The sequence below is a fragment of the Myodes glareolus genome, chromosome 6 (assembly GCF_982192425.1).
Source record: "Myodes glareolus chromosome 6, mMyoGla1.1, whole genome shotgun sequence".
Taxonomy (NCBI): Eukaryota; Metazoa; Chordata; class Mammalia; order Rodentia; family Cricetidae; genus Myodes; species Myodes glareolus.
The window spans coordinates 98580282-98586681 of record NC_142031.1 but is presented as its reverse complement, the minus strand read 5'-3'; the positions used below and the strand labels follow the sequence as shown (position 1 = coordinate 98586681).

The 6400-nt window shown below is 44.9% G+C and overlaps 1 protein-coding gene across 1 annotated transcript in view; it reads left to right on the top strand.

Annotated features, from left to right (window-relative positions):
• The first annotated feature begins 207 nt into the window (after window positions 1–207).
• Clip4 (CAP-Gly domain containing linker protein family member 4) overlaps window positions 208–6400 on the top strand; it is an 85254-nt gene continuing 79061 nt past the window's right edge. Inside the window, exon 1 of the mRNA XM_087907369.1 lies at window positions 208–404. The gene's annotated coding sequence lies outside the window, so the exon portion shown is untranslated. The remainder of the gene's footprint in view (window positions 405–6400) is intronic.

Sequence of the window (6400 nt, the reverse complement as noted above, 5' to 3'; positions counted from 1 at the left end):
TTTCCATACTGTGAAGCAAAGGACTTGTAGGGGTAACTAGGGTTGTCCCCTCTTAATCCTGCCTGATTAACGGTAGGTTAATGGTCATAATTAGTAGTGCCTGGCCCTTTAAATCTCATATCCACAGCATCATAACTAAATCATTGTTAGGCATTTGTTGCCTGTGGGGATGCTGGCTAGCTGGGACTCTCAAAGGGGACTCCACCAAAGGGAGGCAAGTCATAGCCTGCCATTACCACCGTGGCTTTCTGTAACTGGAATCTTCCTAGGAGCCCATTATGAAAACACCCATTTCCGTACGCTCCCAGCTAACACACTAAGCACTGGACTCTGCCGAGGAAGGTCCATGAGGGACTGATTTGTTTTTTTCTGGGTGACACTGAGGAGACAGTCACATGATTTGGGTAAGTCATTTTATAAAATGCATCTGTCTACTCAGACCTCCAGCGAAACTCATTTCTGCTAAGGCACAAGTGGATAACCCGAACAAAGCACACAGAACAGCCACAGATAATTCAATGTGGGCGTTAGTAATCGATTGCATACACTGCTCAGCCATGCACATGCAGCATATGTCAAAGAAATTATATATATATATATATATATATATATATATATATATATATATATATATATATAAAATGATCAGGAAGTCAGGACAGTGTGCCAAACCTGAACAGAGCATTGAAATTCCTCCACAGTCTACTCTTTCTTTTGATAATAAAGAAGGCCATAGTTGTAAATTATGTATAATGTCTTCACCACTGCAGTATCAGAATTGTGTTCTTATCTCCCAAATCCCCTGAGTTCCACCATTTTGCCCCTCCTTCCTACTTGTCTCTAATCCTGGTAACCACTGAGCATTTATTTATTTAAATTTTGGTTTTCCAAGACAGGATTTCTTTGTGTAGCAGCTCGGGCTGCCCTGGAACTCTCTTTGTAGACCAGGTTGGCCTCGAACTCACAGAGATCCACTTGCCTCTGCCTCTCAAGTGCTGGGATTAAAGGCGTGCGCCACTATGCCAAGCCCACAGAGCACTTACTTTTGCCATAGTTTCATCTTTTCCAGGATAGCAGTCGAAAGAGAGTTCCATTCACTACTGCCTGTGCCAACTGGGATGCCATTTAGCTGAAGACAGGCAATATACAGTCAGGCTGACTTTCTCTTTGAACAATATTCACTAAAGCTCGCCCTTGTCTCTTGGTAGCTCAATAGACTGTTACTTACTGTTGCTAAATATTGTGTTTTCCCACAGTTTATCCACTCATCTATTAAAAGCAGAGGGTGCCTGAGTTGCTTCAATATTTGGGTTTGTGTGTGTGTATGTGTGTATGTGTGTGTGTGAGTGTGTGTGTGTGTCCGCAAATGCCTAGGAGTCTGGCTGCTGGCTCATAGGCTCAGACTGTAAGAAACTGCCAGGCTGTATTCGAAAGTGTCAGAAGCAGTTTCCAGCCTCCTGAAGTAATGAATGGGAGCTCTCCGTGCTCCACACCCATCAGCCTTTGCTAGTGTTTAGAATGTTAGCTCTTCTAACAGGCACACAGTGGTATCTCATTCCTGTTTGAATTTGAAGCCCCCTAATGACTTATGATATGTTGATTTCATAGACTGACTGGCCACACATGTTTTCCTGTGAGGTGTCTGTTTAGATCTTTTGCTCATTTAAAGAAGTTGAATTAAAAAAAAAAAGAATTTGAATTTTCTTATGATCGAGTTTAAAGAGTTCTTTGGGATAACATCAGATAGGTACTTCTGTAAAACTTTTAGCTTTGAAAAATTTTTGGTTTGTGTTTTCATTGTCTCAACATGGCCATAAAAATGATTTTATTCTTTGTGTGTGTGTGTGTTTGTGTGCATGCACGTGCTTGTGGGTGTTGGTATTGGGCAGCCTGGAGCTCAAATTCCAGGAGGTTGTGAGTCTCCAGTAAGTCGCTCTTGCCTGGTGAGTCATGTTTGTAGCTCCTTTCAACATGGACACTTAAATTATATTTTTAGAGTTATTTAATTTGATGTGTATGAGTGCTTTCCCTGCGTGAATGTCTGAATACCACATGCATGCCTGATATCTCTAGAGGTCAGCAGAGGGTGTTGGCTCCCCTGTAGCTGGAGGGACAGGTGGTGGTGAGTGACCGTGTGGACGCTGGAAACTAAGCCCTAGTCCACAGCAGGGGCAAGTGCTTCTAACCACTGAGCCATCTCTCCAAAGCCCTGAAGATAGACTTTCATAGAGCAGAAATTATTAATTCCAGTGAAGTCCAGCCCAGCTCTAGCTTCCATGGATTGCGCCTTTGATATGTCATCTAAGAAATCATCATTGAATGCAAGGTTACCTAGATTTTTTTTTTCCTTTATTGTCCCTGGAAGGAGCATAGTTTTGAATTCTAATTTATTTCTATGCTCAAATTTTAGTTAAGTTTTGTGAGCAATGTAAGGTAAAGCTATTGTTTTCTCCCCACTAAGTTGCCTTTCCTCCTTTCTCAAAGATTCAGGGACGATCCTGGTGTGGATGGGCTTCTGAGACAGTTCTTGACTTGTCAGTTTTTTCATACTATCTTAATTACTGTAAATTTATAGAAAACTTTTAGCTGGGCCGTGTCAATTCTGCCAGTTTATTTTTCCCCTAAAGAGTGTGTTGGCTTTCCTGGGTCTTCTGTCCTTCATTTTGTACCCCTTGGGGTTTCTGGGCTGAAGGCTCGGTGCATCAGTGTGCTTAGTGGTGGCCATTTGCCTCTGCAGCTGAAACCCGAACTTTCCTGGAGACCCGAGAGCAGAGTCATACAGACTGTGTAATCTCACTGGATACGGCCTGCAAAGGTGCTCCACCATCCCTGCTAGCAACACCGTCTCTGAACTGGTGAAAATAGAGCATCCAAATAGATAAGTGGCATGTCATCATTCAGCTGAACTTGATAGGTTCCCTGCTGGAATGTCTAGATTGGAGGATGGTTGAAGCTGGAGACACCGACGTGTGAGTACCACATGGAGCAGGGTACCTAGGGTGGGCAGCAAAGCCCTGAGCATGTTGATGGGTGGAGCATCGCTCTGGGAAGTGGCACAGCTGCTCTTTCTTGCTAGGGCTACACTTTCAGCCAATGGATGCCTACCTCAAAGATTACAGACTATACAGTGACCCCTGGTTAGGATGGTCACGTGGGGAAGGCAGAGCAACAGAGCTCCATCCCCGGGAACATCGGAGCTTCTTATCTCGACTTCATTTTGAGTCCAGGTTATCACTGAGGATAAATTAAATTTGAAAACTCAACTGACTGGGGAGAATACATTTGTAAAACACGTTTGCTACTCTGAAAAATCCGAGCCACTAAAGTCCTGGGATCTTGAGACAATTTTATTTTCAGTTGCTAAATTTTACTTCCAAATGCTTGTGTTCTTTTGTGTGTTTGGAATGATGGTCATTTTCGCCTTACACTGTGTAACAGATACTGGGGCATGGAGAAGGGACAGAGTTGACAAAGTGCCCACCTGTTCCCTCATTTGAAACTCACGGTGGTTTTCCTTGACTCTGTGGGGCAAGTGTTTCTGGTTGTTAACGTGACATTCAAGGCCTTTCTAGCCCTAACCTATCTTACAGCTCATCTCATTTCTTACTGTTAGCTCTGCTCCAGCCAGACTGTTCTGGATTGAATGTTGGTGTCCCCCTCAGATCCCCTGGTGAGAGTTCTTGGGGGGGGGTGATACCTTTAGCATTTGGAGCATTTGTAGCAAAGCTCATTTTGCTTTCCTCCAGGTGAGGGTATGGTGAGAAAGATGGTTGTCCTAGTTAGGGTTTCTACTGCTAGGGAGAGACACCATGACCATGGCAACTCTTATAAAGAAAACTTTTAATTGATGGTGTTTTTTTTTCAATTTTAGAGATTCTTTCCATTATCATCATGGCAGGGAGTTTGGTGGTGTGCAGTCAGACATGGTTCTGGGTACATCTTGACTTACAGGCAACAGGAAGTCGCCTGACACACTCAGTGGTATCCTGAGCATAGGAAACCTCAAAGCCCAACACTTTGTCCAACAAGCCCTGACCAACTGCAACACAGCCACATCCTCTAACAGTGCTGCTCCCTTTGAGATTATGGGGGCCATTTCCTTTCAAACTATATTCATCATCTATAAACTAGACGGAGATCCTCATCAGACCCAGAATCTGTTGGTGCCCTACCTCCGGCTGGCCAGCCTCCAGGCCTGAGACAAGTCTCTAGTGTATAAGCCCACAGTCTGCCCCTGTCTCCACCAGCTGCCAGAATGGATAAGAACTCTTCCGGAAGCTCCTAAACTCATTTTGGATTTTCTAATGTCTTCAAGCTTTCTCTCTGGCCAAGAATCACAGTCAAGAGTTTAATCTCTGGGTCCTTGAGAGACACCTCAGAGGTTAAGAGCACAGTCCTTTCAGAGGGCCAGAGTTTGGTTCCTAATGCTCACACAGTGGCTCACAATCATCGGCAAGGTTGGTCATTGCAGGCTCCTTCCTTAAATGGAAAACTAGAATGAACCAAATTATGCCTGGTCACAGCTTCCATGCTTGGAGTAGAAGGCACGCCATGTATTTCTGGTAATTTACTGGACCAGGTGCAGTTTGGTTGGTTTTCTATGTGCTCTGCAGGGCCTCAAAGCCCTGATTGTCTTTATGAAAAAGATCCCACGCTGTACTTTGGTGACCTTTAAAAACAGAACATGAGAACTCTGCACTCTTGTGTTGAACTCCACGTGAATCGACAAAAGCAGTTCCCATTGCTTTCTCCCCGACTGTTCCCTGCAGTCTCAGATATGCCAGAGTCACTCTCATTATCAATGCCTTTTTTGTCACAAAGGAGACTTTTCTTGTGACTCAGAACTAGCTAATTGGTCTGTCAATGGCGTTCTTTGGTTAGGTGACTCAGTGGGTGGCTGTTGACAGGTGCAAACTCCGCGCAGCTCCAGGAGGGTCTGATTGTCTCTCGGCTCCTAATCACAACGTTATTGAAGCCACTGATGGTTTATCATGACCCAGGGTGAAGCTGCACTGCTTTGTAAACAGCCAACACAAAGACACTTTGGTGACACACAAAGCCCTTGCACTATCAAGCATGCGTGCATGCACGTGGTAGGGAGGCAAGCACTTTGGCTTCTGGAGCTCTCAGATGGAACAGTCTGTCTCGGCTGGGATTGAAGAGTCTGCTTCCTCCCATCAGCGCATAGTTCCTGAATTTGTTCTATACCAGAGACTATTGGGGTACTTATGATATGGCAGTGACAGAGCTCCAATCAAATTCTTGCCCTCTTGGCGCTCCTTTGAAACAAAATAAAAACAAAACAGTTTGAGTATAGAAGAGTTCATACAAAAGGATGACTCACTCGTCACTCAACAGTAATTGTTACTATTTTATCATTATTGTTCATCTGTCTTCCCTTGGTGTGGGAAGTCCTTCTGTAAAGGGGTTGCTTTTATTAGTTAATGAATAAATCTGTTTTGGACAGTGGCTTAGCAGAATAGAGTAAGGTAAGAATTCCAAGCAGATAGAGGAGGAAAGAAGGTGGAGTCAGTGAGAAGCCATGTAGCCGTCGAAGGAGACAGACATCCCTGTGGGAGCCCGCTGAAACTTTGCCGGTGGGCCACGGCCTCGTGGATTCTAGCCTAATAATACACCCTAGAGAACATGCAGGTTTTCTCCTGAGACTGGGTAACCTTACTTAATATTGTACATTCTAAATCTATCCATTTCCCTGGAAATTTTGTAATTGTTTTTATTTCTTGCCCATCTCTTCTCTGCTTGTCCATCATTCTGGGTTTTCCTTTCCGACCGACAGTCTGGACAGTCTGTGTGTCTTAGTGAGGGTGATTATTGCTGTGATGAAACGCCATGACCAAGAGCAGTTTGGGGAGGAAAGGGCTGCTTTCACTCCCACTTCCATAGGACAGTTCCTCACCAAAAGCAGCGAGGGCAGGAACAGGAGCTGAGGCAGAGGCCACGGAGGGGTGCTGCTTACTGACTTACTGTTCCAATGGTTTGCTCAGCCTGCTTTCTTACAGAACCCAGGCCACCAGCCCAAGGATGGCACCACCCACCGTGGACTGGGCCCTCCCTCATTGATCACTAATTAAGAAAATGCCCTATAGTCTTGCCCACAGCCAGTCTTATGGAGGCATTTTCTCATTGGAAGCTCCCTCCTCTTTGGTGACATGAGCTTGTGCCAAGTTGACATCAAATTAGCAGCATGCCGTGTCAGTGGTCCACCTGACAGCATCTAGAACTGCTTGGCGAGGCCTCCGGGCATGCCTACGGGAGATCATCTTGATTATGATGATTGATGTGGGAGGACCCAGCTAACTGTGGGCAGAACCATTCTCTAGGCAGTGAATCCTTAAAGAGAGAAAGGGAGCTGAGTACCAGCATTTGTCTCTCTCTGCTT